The sequence below is a fragment of the Apteryx rowi genome, unplaced genomic scaffold (genome assembly GCF_003343035.1).
Source record: "Apteryx rowi isolate R43461 unplaced genomic scaffold, aptRow1 scaffold_5, whole genome shotgun sequence".
Lineage (NCBI taxonomy): Eukaryota > Metazoa > Chordata > Aves > Apterygiformes > Apterygidae > Apteryx > Apteryx rowi.
This window is the reverse complement of record NW_020450760.1, coordinates 5,981,156-5,996,107: the sequence shown is the minus strand read 5'-3', so window position 1 is coordinate 5,996,107 and position 14,952 is coordinate 5,981,156. Positions and strand designations below refer to the sequence as shown.

Here is a 14,952-nt window from a genome sequence, read left to right as displayed (position 1 = left end):
CAGCAACCTTAGATTTTGATTTTGCTGTTGTTCTTGTTGTTTTTTATGCTATAGACAATAAAGCTAGTCAGAAACCACATTACAAACTCCTTACTGCCTCAGGTTAATTCCAAAACAAATCCTTCTTAACAACCCAGAAATTAAGCCTTCTCCCATGAAAGTCAGCAAAATAAACAAACAAATAAATAAAAAATCCACACAGCCAGGGCACAGCTCTTAATATAAAAAGAGTTTGAGCTATAARAGCGCTCTAAAACACATTTAATAGGTTTAGTAGTAACCAGAATGTTTACACTTGCATTCCATGCAATACTTAGTTCACTTCTGTCATGTTGCTGTTTATCAMGAGCACAATTTATCCTTCCCCAAACAACACATATAAAAAGAAGAACAGGGTTAAATGTATATATTCTAATAATATTATATCAATATCACAAAAAGTGATCAATATTCATAGATAATATGTTCTGTTATCATTTGTTCTTCACTTTGGAACCAAATTAGTCACTTGTAATGATTTAGTTTAAAGTTTACATTCAAGCCTTTCAGGCACCTAAGTCTTTGGACATAAAGGCAATTAGGCAGACATTAGGGGAGGGATTTCTCTCTTTTGCTCAATCCGGGGCAAGCTGTTTGGCAAGTACAGTTCCAAAGCACTGATTATTCTTGCTTCTGATAAGTAACAACAGCAGCTGCCCTCTCAAAATATCCCCATGTGGGGATTTCAAGACCTTTATTTGCATAAACATAAATCCAGTTGCTTCTCCTTGTTAGCTGTTTCACAAAGCAAAAAGTTAAGCTCCCCAAAACATGGGTGTTTGATAATTGTTATCTCTCTGCCAGAACATTCAAAGTTACTACCAGAGCTCTACAATACAAGAGGTCTGCTTTGAAGACATTAATTTTACAAAGCAAGAACTTTGCAGATATTTGCATTTTAAGTCACTCTCTAGAATTTTCACCAACCGTCAATGAGAACTCAAGTCTCCTATAGTTGGTCTTAATATTAATTCATCGCCTAAGAAACACTGTACAAATGGTAGGCTTCATTTTCCAAAAGSAATGCATCCATTATTAATACCACATCAAACTGTAACCCACCATAATGCAACACTTAAAATATGGCAGTATTATGTACTGATTAGCTCATTATTTACTTAAATTACACTTTGGGCTTTGTAGTTTTTAATCAGTCTTCCTTTATAAAGGGGTAAAATAAATTAATAAATAAATAAAAAAGAAAAAATCCCCCCCCCAAACCAACATAAAAAACAAGGCTTCTCACTGATTACACTGAGTCTGCACATGTGCTTCCCCTGCCAACAACTTGTAGGCACACTACTGGATTTTTCTTTCATGTGAAGCTAGGATGAGTCAATATTAAGTGCATAAAAAAATGTAGCCTAACAAAGAGACCCTATTATTGCTCCCAAATTCAAAAATTCAAAGCTTATCAGATGCCAGGGAATCCAGTCTCCAGATACATAATGAGAGAAAACCAAACATCAGTTATYCTTTCGTTTTACTGAAGAACAAGACTGAATCATCAGTAAGAGATTTCTRTATGCCCACCTACTTTTTTTCAGACTATGCAAGAGTATCTAAAGATGTGGATGAGAATGCTATGTGGAATATAAAGAGCGTTTAGAGAACTCATAATACAAATACACAGAACAGAATTTCCCATGTTATGATTGCAAGAAAAGAATACACACGCCTGTTCGCAAAATGGTAACATTCATTCCAAAATGAAAAAGGATATTAGAAAATGAAATTCTCTTAGTATCTTAGCTCACATATCTGGCTGACTAACCAACTTACTGTGTATGCCACTATAAAATTAAAACTCTTATGTTGAGCCATTTCTTGTTTTAAGAGCTGAGAGCCAACTAGGTTAGCAAAAATCACCTGTGACAGTAATCTCAGTCAACAGAGGAGTGCAGTGCAAGTTTTGCAACGCTAATGGAACTAACACTAAGAACTTGGTATACAATGAAGCACTTCACATAGAAAATTCAAAACATCTGGAATCTATTTATTAAAATAATAGTAATACTTATAGCAGTTATTAATACTTTCTATTTGAGTCAAACTGGAAATAATGGCAATCTTTTTGAAGGCACAGGCTTGTACATCCTACTAGAATGTTAGGCCTTAGCTTAGAAACAGCTACTTAGATCATACATATTTAGTTGAATAAAATKAACATCAAAAAAAGTTACAGCATTTTACAGATAGTTATTTCCCTCCCTACAGAGATACACATTTAGAGTAAAACTCAAGCACTCCTTTACATTCTTTACAATTAAGCATGAACTAAAAATATTAGATTTGTATAAAAAGACAGCCTAGTAAGTCTGATATTTATTTTCTATACCTCTCCTGCAAATATTAAAAAGTAGAAAGATAGGTATGGTCATAAATCATTAGGAGGAATGATGCTAGGAAAGCACAGGAAGTCCCAACAAATGCTTCTTTCCACATCTTCAGTTATTTTGCCAAATCTTTTTTTGGAAGTCATCAACTTACATTCTCTCAAACATTTTTAGCAAGTTACAATGAATTAACYATTTTTGGCTATTTTAATGCATCAATATTCACATTTCAATACTGTCCAATAAAGCAAATGTATTTGCACACTACCCAGGTGTTCAAAGCCAGTCAGAAGCCTTTAACATTACATTACAACACTATAAAGCTGGAAGTTTTCTGTAATATTTTCATATCAGAGGTTATTTGTAGCTACTGTTGGCTCCGCAAGATAACTGACTTGATCCCGAAACTGATTTTCGGATATTTTAAAGGATTTATTTGGGGAACAGCTGGTGAGGGGGAAAGCTGAAGTCCTCATCTGATTTCTTTAAGTGTCCTGATTTTCCTTTTCTGCCGAGTAATTTACTCTGATCAGTCACTGTAAGAAAAAAAAAAAAAAAAAAAAAAACTAATTTAGCAAGCGTAGCAGAACTTAGGAAAGCCCAAACATCTTATATTTGTACAAACCCCCTTTTTATTGAAGAAAAATACCTATGTTTTTAATAGGTGCCTCAAATGGTGGTCTTAAATTAATATTTATGCTCCTAGGCCAATGACTGACTTACAAAATAAAAAAATTTAAGATCTACAAAATACAGCTGGAATGACTTCCCCCCTATTTAAGCTTTTTTTTTCTCTCTACTTTAAACTTTTTTCACATTCTGATCAACTATGAAAGATAACACAATGCCAAACAGAAACACCACAACAGAAGAACTATAAAGTGTCCCATTCAATAAGGATCCTCAAACTCCAATAATGATTTTAGTGCCAAACTTCTAAAACTTTACAACTAAGCAGCAATAACACTTTCAGCACCAATCCCCCATCAGAAGAAAAAAACCCACAATCCTGAGTCAACCACCTGTAAGTCTTCCACAGTAGCAGAATTAATATAAAGTGAACAATTTTTTGGTTTTATATTAAATAACAGGTATCCTTGAGACACCTCTCTGATGGAACATGTATCAGTAAGTATTTTTGGCTAGTACAAGTCTACACTGCAGYTAAGATTCATTTTTACTGCACAGCACAGTCCACTGCAGCATATTAGTCCAGTTTTTCAAACTAGCTTGGCACRTTATGTGGTATACTCATACTGTGTGGCTGAACAAAGAAGTATCCACGTTGCTGCTCCTTTCTTAATGAGAAAAGTTGCAAAAACTGAAATCAAACTGTTCGTGTTTTGTCACTACCTACATTCACCATTTCAAAAATGGGGAATATAAGCACATTTTTACCCTTTACTTTTCAGAACTGGACTGAAGGCTATTCCTGCATATGAGAAAAAACATAACCCAGCTATGCAAATGACAGAGTGGTTCCAGACATCAGGGATATTGTGTTTTACTGAATACTGCATCACTCCTTTAATGAATATTGAGGCAGGTTAGAAGGAAAGATAATGGAATTTTGCTAAACAATTCCACATTTTCAATATTCTTCACAGTTGTTTTGCATCTTTGGCTATTCACAGCTGAGAAATAGTGTTTTGAGAGTTAAATGGTCCCTCTATATGGTGTAATTGAGGGTTTCTGAAACTAGCTTGGGTTCTGGAAGCAATATAACCAAATTGAAACAGTACTGTACCTGCAAATTAACCGTGCTGCCACGTACAACTGAGAATTAATATATTCCTGTAATACTTCCATTTCCAGAACTAGCTTGGATAATTGGCACATGGGAAAGATAGTTGCAGCAAGTTCTTCTCCTCTGCAACACTTAAGTACAGTCTTGTAATTCAGTCAGTTGAGAAGTGTAACTGTATTYACAGGGCGAAAGATAAAGACACTAGTTTCAGTAGAGCTTCTTTTCTAAATGTATTATTCTAGGGTTCGTGTTACCTGGAATTACCAGCTCCACAGCACTGGTTACCAAATAATGGTAGTTCCTGCTCTTACCACATACAGTTGTAACTTGCATGAAAGTTGTCAACCCTCCTGTCTTCCTGCCTAATACCATCTAATTGCCAGAGGTTTAATAGAAGTTTTACAGGTTGCTTGATTTCAGCAAGATTAGGTAGCCAACAGYTGGCATCAACAGCAAAATATCTTGAAAAGTTTTTGTGATTTCTCCCATTCTGGACTTTTGGGGAAGGAAGGAAAAAAAAAAAAAGCCTAATTTTGTGAGGTCTGAGAGCTGCATCAGCAGAGCCTGGACTATCTTCCCTTTCTGCTGTTGTCCTAAGCTTTTATTCTGGGTATATTAGGGCCTGTAAAATGAAGTGATAGGTTAGCAATTACTTTCACTGAAGAAATCCTGGTGATGAAAAAGAGAAGCCAGGAGAAAAAAAAATAAAAGAGCAAGAACCAGATAAGCAGTAGAATGCATCGCCACCATTTTCAAACTAGGAAAAGAAAATATAGATTCACACACAACCTTTTGCAAAAATTTGCCAACACATTCTTCAGATCTGGGTTAATTTGAGAAAATCCAGTGTTCTACATTTTATGACTCATTCTAGGGCTCATACATTGTGGAAACACTCCCTGACAGCTCGTTGTTATCTGACCCTTAGGCAGCATTGAAAATACTACATTATTTTCACTTAGCAGTGAGACTGTATTAAGAGTACTTTCTTGCCTTCATTTATCCTAATGATGCCCTACTGCTGCCCAATTCCAATAGGTCAGACGGATTGAATATGTAGCTCTCCAGAGGACAATCAAATCCAGGCTCTCTAAAGAGATCCATGAAGCAGCACAGAAGATGATGGAGGGCACAGCAGCTATAACGAATACATAAACTTTTAAGCAGTATCAGAAGAAACACTGCCAGCATTTAAATGACAATGAACAATGAAAGCTCAGTCCAGGTATGAGGGAAAAAAAAGGAGAGAAACCGGTTTCTAGAAGCAAAGCAGAAGAACATAAATGCAAACATAATCTAGGAAAAGTAGAGATATTCCTGCTTCARAAAAAAAAATCTTACTAAAAAAACCCAAAAACCTTAAGACACCAAAGAATTTACTTTAAAAAGCAGGAGAATATCGCATTGTAGAGCAAATTAAATTAGTCCACCACACTACCCCGATAGAGCAGGTCTGATTAAAGCAAAGGCATTAACATCCCCTATTTTTTTTTTTTTTTTTAAATCAGGAAACCTTAGTTTAAGTTATCAGTTATAAATGTATTATGTTTTTGAAGTTTTCTTTAGAAAAAAACTTCTTTATTGATATCAGTTATGTTAATATTGATAGCTGGTTTGCAACTAAATATATCTTCGTATTGAACACTGGCCTCTGATAAGTGAGGAGGGTACTGTTGCAGCTATTATAGATATTCACATAATTACATTGTTTAGGTTATTAATTGGTATACCCTACTACRTAGAACAGATTTTTTTCCTGCTTATTGTGAGTATTAAGGTGTATTTAGGAAGAATTTAGAACTCCATTAAATGCAATTTTTTTGGAAGCTGTACTATTAAACAGAACCTTACATTATCCTGAATAAATATTTGAATATATTTGGCTTTCAGTATCATTAAATAATCATTTGATTTGATCAGCTATAGTTAATAATATGACTTAATTGACTGTGCATAAGCAGAAGCACAGAGATACCTAAAGATATAGATTATGGGCTGGTATGACTTTCCCAAAGCTGGGCTATTTGTTCAAAGCTGGGAAAGAAGTTGTGAGGAAGAAATGGAAAATGGAAATGGAAAGTCTTTCTAATTTCCACTGAAATTTAGGCATGCAATCTGTTTAAATTATTCTGAAAGTCAAGAAAGTTACTTTGTATTTCATCACTTTTCTTCCATTTTCATACAGCAGTAAGGAAAAAAAAAATTATCTTCCTGTCTGATAGTCTCTCAGATCATAGCTTAATATGCATTTAAGCTGGCACTGCCATACACACAAGAGCAGCACTCTCTTATTCACTCCTCATCCCACATGCTGCTTCCCACTCCCGTCACATGCTGCAACAAGTGTTTCTATGTAACTTGTGACCAGACTTGGAGATTGACAATAATAGCAAGAAAAATAGTAATAAAATAAATCACACGAAAAGAAAAGTTATTTCTTACATTAATCAGTTTCCCTAATCTATTTCACCATACAGTCTCAGAAATGCTTGCACCAATAAGGCTTGACAGCAAATACCAGCAGCCAGGGTACATGCAGGTATTATCTTTCTAGGCAGAAATGCCAGCTAAAATGCTTGTCAAATTACAGCCTGAGACACAGGCTATATGCTTCAGATGCCTAAGAGGAAAAAGGATTTATTATTTTGAGTAGTATCTCCATTATCTTATCTTCCCTAGTTAGAATGCAAAGTTTTAAAGAATAGGAATATTTTATAYAAATCTTTCTGCTTTTGTCTTTTTAATTAGACCCTATAAACAGTACCATAACAAACTTGTGAATACTCCTGCATTAAGTATTGGCCACGATAATTTAATATGAAACTGTTATACATACAGTCAAATGATATTCTAAGCAGAAATGACTGTAAATTCAAACTGATGAATGTAAATCCAATGGGATACAAAGCTGCAGCCCAGATTTTAAGTGCTAAACTTCTAACATTGAAAGTCACACAGTTTATATTTTTGGGGTATTCTTGCTCAAAGTTTTAATGTATTTTTAACTGCACTCCCTCTATTCATTTTTTTTTAATTGCAGTCAAATTTCACCATAAGGATGAATTTAGCCCATCAGAAAAACTAAGGTCTTGAAAATTTGCATAGCCTAATTTTTCCCCCAGTTTTACTCTGAAAGCAAGTTAATGGGATGGGGGGAAAACAGAACATTATTCAAGTTGGGGTGGGGGGGGTAGGGGGGAGGGAAATCAGGAAATATTCTTGGTTTACAAAGGTGACTTGTCTGTCCCAGCTAGTTCAACTTGTTACTTTAGAATTCCCTACATAATTATTTAAAAATACTTCTGTTGTGGACAGTCTGGGGTCCTAAAGCTTTGATTCCAAATTAAGAATTACAAGTCTCTACATCACATTGGTGATAAAGAGACTAGGATTTTGTGTATTTGTTTTTTAAATTCAGGACAATGCTTTGCCCTTCCCTCCCTGAAGCCTAACCACTACACTTCAGGCTAACCATATTGTGTCTAAAAACACAAATACACACAGATTACTAAATATGGATCAGTTTCAGAAGAATGCAAAACTGGATAAAGGAAAACATTCAAGATTTAGGCTATTAGACTTTGATTTGTAYTTGTTTATATTACTACCCTGGAATACATAATTGTTAGATTTGAGGAAAATAGTAAATGATGCTTTAAAGTTTCAAGTATATTCTTGTGCAGCTACCTAATTATGGGGTCATGACTGTAAACTACTACTAGATAAAAATGGGAGGTTTTAAATTGACCATAGCTTTGAATCTGAATTTCCCAAACTAATAAAACATAGCCAGAGCATATATGTTCCATCCTGATTATTACACTTTCTAATTGTTATTACCTTTGTTTAAAAGCTGTTGAAACCTCAGAATATTACTCACTAAAAAAAATGTGGTTAAGTCTAATGAGGTATTTCATTTCATTTTCATAACAGGCTACAAGTTTTCTTATTTTGATCCATATCCAGGATTTACCCCAGATTCTCATATAAGAAAACCCAAGCTTACTAAGCCTGTATATATCAAAAGCCTAACAATAAGTGCAAGAGTGGAAAGTTGAGGAAAATAATTTAAAAAATATTTTAAGTGACAGAGAAGAGAAACCACTATTCACACAGCAAGCAATCCAATCAGCTGAGAGGAAGCATTTTGGGATTAGATTTCAAGAGACTGCTGATCCAATCCAATCCCCTAGAAACCTGGTGCTAGATGAAGGAGCCCTACTTCCCCTCACTGCTCCTTGCCTTCTCTAAACATCTTTGACATTTGTCYGATTTTTTTTTTTTTGAGAAAAATAGTTCAGCTACTAAAACAGCATTTTTTTTTTTAATATTTTTGGCTAGGCAAGTTTTCTGCTGGTTCAGTGAGCTAAATTAGCTAGTTGAGGGGCTCAGATGAGTATTGAGCTGGCATGAGGGCAGTAACAGAAACAGCTGTCATCCATTTTGAGAGCAACAAGCCATTGGATTACCTACACTACAGGGAACAAGCAAACTGGATTCAAGAGGTTTTTGACTGTCACTCAAAACCAGACACTAACTTGTTGTCTCTATTGGCAACTGTTGCTAAACTGTGTTACAATACACGATACAAAATACAATAAACCTGAAGTCCCAGAGGCATGATTTCTTGCTGTCTGGTTCAAGACCAACTAATTGAAAGCAACAAAAGGAAAGGTCTGGTGGCAGCAGAGAGCAGTAAGAAGATGAACTGATAGAAGGTTTTAACAACAATTAATAGCTGGCAAAGTATATGTTAGTAGTATTATTGCCATGCAACCTAAAGCACTTGGCAGAAATCAGCACCTGCTTCATCATTATGCCTGTCACTACATCTCCTTAAACCATTCAATAGCTCCTTGTAGATCCTTATCCACTGAGATAAAAAACAAGAAAAAAAAAGAAAAAAACCCAGTAAGTAGTTTCAGCAAATCATGAATTCTGTTACTGAAAACTCACCTTCTATTCAGTTTAGGTAACATGTAGTTTGGAGAAGACCATCATCCAGAAAATTCAGTATTAATCAAAACAGGTTTCACATCTCAACTTCTATATAGCAGAGCATTAGCTATGCAAAGAAAACCATAGAGAAAATTACTCATTTCCTGGAAGTTTATCGTGTGTCTTTCCAAGACTTAGGGAGCTCAAATGTTTCTGGCATTCTCCCAGTCCTTTTCAATGAACTCTTCAAGGTAAAAATGAAGGTAATGGGCACCATAGGGCCTGCATAAAGCCTACACCTGGTCCTCCAAAATTTTGTTACCTGTCACAACTCAAACTCTTTCCTTTCAAATACCACAAAAGAAATTCCAAAGTAAGTACTCCAGTCACACCTTTCCAGAGGAAAGTTTCACTAAATTGAGGTCTTTCTGATTATACAGAAAACAAATCAACTGATCTATTCAACATACTTGGACTTGAATACCTGAATGTACATGTCTGAATTATCATACTTATAATCCTTGAAAGTATACAAATAGACAGCTTTTTCTTGCAGTAAGAGTTACAGTTTGATATATTCCTTTATTCCCCAAACAAGCAAAGCCAGGGGGTTGATGTTGACTATATGTTCAATATTCTTTGAAGACAATGAGGAAAGGAAAAAAATATATATTTTTTACTTCTTTACAATCTTTACAAAATAAAGAAGTCAAAGGGATTTTATTTAATTTTCATAGACTCACAGAAAATGWAGGTCTTGCTTAGAATAACTGTAGAAATAATTGAGAAAGGTAGAAGAGGAAAAGAATAATCCCCACGCTCTCAGTAAGATGCTTCTGCCATTTTCCTTACACTGCCTCCGCCATTCATGACTGGCATGCTGACGCAGTTCACTAAACTGGAAGAAATTATTTATCTCCTGAGGTCAATTTTCTTATTTAGCCTCATGTAAACAGGAAAGCATTTCAGTGAAAACAAACTAAATGACACACATGCCCCTCCCCCCCACACCTTCCTGGGGATTCATAGAACTTCAGGCAGTAAGAGAGATTCAAACAAATTTAAAAAGTGTACTTTTTCATGCCCCTTTTGCACCTTTAATAGTCATTCCGTTTCTAAAATCTTGGAGAACACTGAGACAGCACTGTGTTAGTACACTAAGTAAAGATGATCTTCAGCAACAGGAATAAATCTTTCTTTCAAAATCTCTCACATAGATCATATCACTTCCTGATTAATAACTTTATGCAGCAATCTATAATACAGGCATTTAACTTCAGTGGAAAGACAGTAAAAGGGTCACTTAAAAAAAAAAAAAAAAAGAGAGAGGGAGGACAAAGCTTTTATTTATATTGTAAACACTTTCTTGCATTTCAGCGTCCTCTTCCAAGGCAAACTTACTCACCATACACAATGAAGTTAGCAAGGCAGACAGATTTGCCTGCTCAGAACTCAGGAACTAGAAGTCTCGCTTGAGAATGATCCCAGAAACTAATATTCTTATCATTAAGGATGATCAAATATAAAATTAATGAACATTTCATAAAGTCACAATTATTAAGTCAGCCTAAATACATCTAAATATCTTAAGGCACAAACGCAGCATACAAACACAGTAACTGTCCTTGATTCAAGCACTTGAAAGCTAAACTGAAAGGACGGGGTGAGAAGAAAGGTACCTGAATTAACTTGCCAAAACTCTCAGAGCCAGGGTTAGGTCTCCTGAATTCTAGACCATGTCTAACCACTAGATCTCTCAAGTTTTTAAGATCTATCAATTACTAAGCAGCTTAGCCTTTAAGTAAGCTTTGTTCATTTGTTCTTAAATAAGAAAACATACAGCTTAAATACATATTTTAAAAAGATTCAGAAGGAAGTTCATAACAGTACCTATGTGCTTCTATAATTACTATACAAGTAAAGAAAAGAAAAAATGGCCAAAGTCACCATATAGAGCCAGTAACAATGGCAAGAAAGCAGTAAGACACTTGATCTAGATCACAGATAACAAAGCAGACTGTTGTAAACAAAGGAGAAACATGAATTGCAAAGCTAACCAGCCCAGACATGTGGTAATAGCTGGCTATTTGCATATCCCAATCATCTCAATGGAGTCAAAGAAATTAGCTTTGGAAAGTAAGCTCTGTTTGCCTCACTTCCTAAGGAAAGGAAATGCATGCTATCAGTAAGCGGGTAGATCTAAACCTCCAAACCAGTTTTCATAAAGAAAAAAWAATAATAATAAAAATGCTAATTTCCTGTCAGTTTTCAAGGAAACTGAATCTTTTCCCCTATCCAGCTTCTAATTCACATCTCTGCTGACAGAAAGGCTGCTACATGGTTGACCTTTTATCAGGAATCAGAGGTTCCAGAAGAGGAGTGGGCACTGGAAATCAGGTTTTAATAATTCACACTAAGGGGTTTTTTTGGTGTACAAATGAAAAAAACCCACAAAGGCATAGTCTGATGAACCATTTTTCAATAATACCACCAGCTTAAATAGCCCCCACCTGCCCACCTCTGCCCTCAACCAATTCCTCAAGCCAACAGCCACTCTGCTGCATTCCAGATGAGTGCATGTGTGTACTTATTTGGTGAACCCAGTCAAGGAACTGATCCTTTCTGATGGCAACAGAAGATGCAGTGTGTGGGCAGAAATTGATTATGCCAGGTTACATGGAAGTGTTGTAAGTACTGAGCCATGACCTTAAAGAGGAAAAAGCACATGAAAAGCAACACATTTTTCTACAATACTACTACATACTAGCAAGGATCAAGAGAGAACACTTTTGGTTCTATTTTCTTGGTAAGAAGGGACCCAAAAGTAACACCTATACCAAGCAAAACAAGAACAGCAGATTCACCAGTGTGAATCCCTGAGGTAAAAGCCATGACAAGAGGTACAAGAGTCCCTTGGCTTCAGAAGTATTCATGCAAGGAGAAGTTGGACAATATTATCTTCTTCTGTTTCTACTAGAGAAAGACATTTCATCATCTCCCACATTCCTAAACAGAAGCAGGCACAACAATGCAAATAAATTCCTCGATAATAGTTTGTTTTCTGCTTTACTACTCCAAAAGTAGCAGCAGTTTGAAAGTGACAAGTATCACAGAAATTTTACTTAGCTAACAATAAAGAATAGAAATAACAAGGGAATTTTAGATATAACTTTCAAACTTGAAAATTTATGACTAAGTAGATAAAGCATGCAAGAACTACCAAAATGGAGAGCACTCACTTAATAGATTATCACAGCATAAGGTTTTAAAAAGAAAGTGTGCACTGTTTTGTCCTATGGAATAAACCTTTTAGAACAGTTATTTTAATTACATTCCTATGTCTGCCCACCCCCTCAAACAATTAGCACAGTTTGAACACCAAGCCTTAAAATCCCAACCCAAGACTGCAGTAACTTCAGCTAAAAAACATACTTGTTACTGTGTATCATTTTTTCCTCAATTGGTCTATCACATTTCATATGTAAGTTATGAAAGGCAAAAGGATGAAGAAAGAAGTCTGGAGGGTGTAAGGAAATCTCACTTTCTCCTCTGTTCCAGTCATCATTGTTACCCTTCAGGGCAGAATGTTCTAATAGTACATCACATGTAGAGGTTACTGTCCTATACAATACTATAATTATACTTTTACTCTCTTTAAAGGAAGCACAGGAATCTTACTTCCAGGAAGCAGCTATCAGCCTGAAGAAACTACTCTTGAACATATGACAGAGATGGGATACAGATGGTCAGTGGCAGCACAAATAATCACTAGGATATCAAGAAAGCGGAGCATAGGAACCATCTCACTGCCCCACCAATGACATATCATGCTCAGTATACTCTCTGGTTTGTAGCACCTAAACAACAGAAAAAAAAAAAACACAAATACCCAAATCCTTTACTCCCTCACAGAGAATTATGAAATAACTCATCTCAAAAAAAAAGTTTTGATGTTCTTGTCTGTATTCTCAGTACGCACTATGTAATATAATGCTTGTCATCTGTAAGTGTATGATCTGTTTCAAAATTGAAACTGCAGAATATAATTGATAGCAAGAGTTATCTAGAAGAGAAATCAAATATGTCAACTCCCAAGTTTACCATATCCATTTTACTAAGTTACTGACTCTTTAAGAAGGATAAAGACCTTCTTCTATTTGTCTTTGCCAGTAATTTGGCATTTTGTTACAGAGAGATACAAGTTTAGTCAGTTCATACTGAAAGGCAACATAGGTGAAGCAGTGATACTCAGATTTTATAATCAGGTATGCTAAAGCAACTTTGTGCCACCTATGAATTTTTCTGAAAAATGGGAAAAAGCCCTTACAAATTTGTGGAATGGGAAATGAGAAAGATCTATGGAGTATACAAAAACAAACCACAAAAACAGGTTTTTGAGTTACAGGTTCAGCTTTTTTTGTTGTTGTTAATCTTTAAACTACAGCACATTAAGGTGTTTCTCATCAATCAGTGCAATTTATATAAAAATATTTGAACAATATTGTGTCAGACAAAATACCTTTCTAGCTTGTTGGCTTCCCTCTACTGGTGACCAATGGAGGACGCATAGGAAGGAATATAATAGCTGGGCAAGCAGTACCACTTTCCACTGACCAGTCACCCTGACATTTTCTTTTGCGTTTGACAGTCTCTGATGAATTTTTTTCTACAAACTAATTATTTTGACCTTCATGTAAGCTTTTGGCATTGCCAATATGCTGTTACAGCAGGTATTTTAGCTACACAGAATGTAAAAAACTATCTCCTTTTGTTTGCTTTGAAACTGTCAACTACAGAAACCTCAAAAGAGTGGAGGGGAACCCTAACAACTGTTCCCAGCCTGCTTTTTTTCCCACAACTATATTTCACAGATATCTCTCTTATTCCTCTTCTGTCATCTCTTTCTTGGCTGAAAAGTTCTAGTCCTTTAACCACACTAGTCAACTTTCTCTCTTCCTTTTCTTAGTCTAACATAACCTTTTGCATATGGAAGAAAGATACAGGGAAAACACCCAAACCACACGCAGTGTTAAATATAAGGGTCCAGCATGGATTTATACAATAGCATATTGATGCCATTTTATTCTCAATTAATTGTCAATTCTAACATTACTACACAGTATAACACTGTACAACACAGTGTAAGCCAAGTTTTTGCAAAGTTAATTCTTAGCATTTTGTCTTGTTTCTTTGAAAGTGGTAATTGCCTTCCAACCTACAAGCTTTCATCAGCTTAGCCACTGCATATCCTGAAGTTCAATATCTTAACATCAAGAATACTCATAACTCATCATCTGAAGCAGCAAGCATCCTCCAGATTTTTAGCAGTTGAAGTCAACTGGACCAGTAAGAGACTTATCTTTTGGAAACAATCATTTCTGACAAATAAACAAAGAATATCCGATTTTTTAAAAAATGTCAATATTACAATCCATCTTCTATCTATTGATATTGAGGGTCTTCTATATTATCTAACATCTAACTAGTATCAAATCCTACTACAAAAAATATTTGTCTTTTTAACCTTTTGCCTTTTCGACCTAAGATCACACAGCACAAGGTATGCCCTAACCATGCTGCCACTGTGTTTTTACACTCTGTGCAGACAGGCCTCATTTAAATTGGAAGAGGATGGAAAAGAAGAAAAGCGAAGAACTAAGAGTTTCTTATATCCCCTTAACCGTAGCACCGAACAGTGGAAACTCCTGCTCCCCCGCATTTCTTGCCCCACCCCCCCACAACACGGCCCAGCAGCTCCTGGAAGCCCCAGGCCAGACAGGACAGAGTGCGGGCCCTCCAGCGCGCACCGCGGCAGGCCCCGAGCGCGGCCGCCCGCGGGGCGCGGAGCGAGGAGACAAAGCCGAGAGGGGCCGGAGCGCGGCGGCGCCGGGC

The 14,952-nt window shown here is 36.0% G+C and overlaps 1 protein-coding gene across 10 annotated transcripts in view; it reads right to left on the bottom strand.

Moving 5' to 3' along the window:
* Positions 1-14,952, bottom strand: part of DICER1 (dicer 1, ribonuclease III) — a 73,033-nt gene that overhangs the window by 57,358 nt on the left and 723 nt on the right. Inside the window, exons 2-3 of one of the 10 annotated variants that reach the window (XM_026079461.1) lie at positions 9,079-9,187; positions 4,123-4,294 (exon numbers count right to left, since the gene is read on the bottom strand). The exons of 7 other annotated variants lie outside the window; for them this stretch is intronic. The gene's annotated coding sequence lies outside the window, so the exon portion shown is untranslated. Of the gene's footprint in view, positions 1-4,122; positions 4,295-9,078; positions 9,188-13,579; positions 13,672-14,952 lie in introns of those variants that run through there. 2 more of the 10 variants (XM_026079462.1, XM_026079465.1) reach the window with 2 other exon arrangements.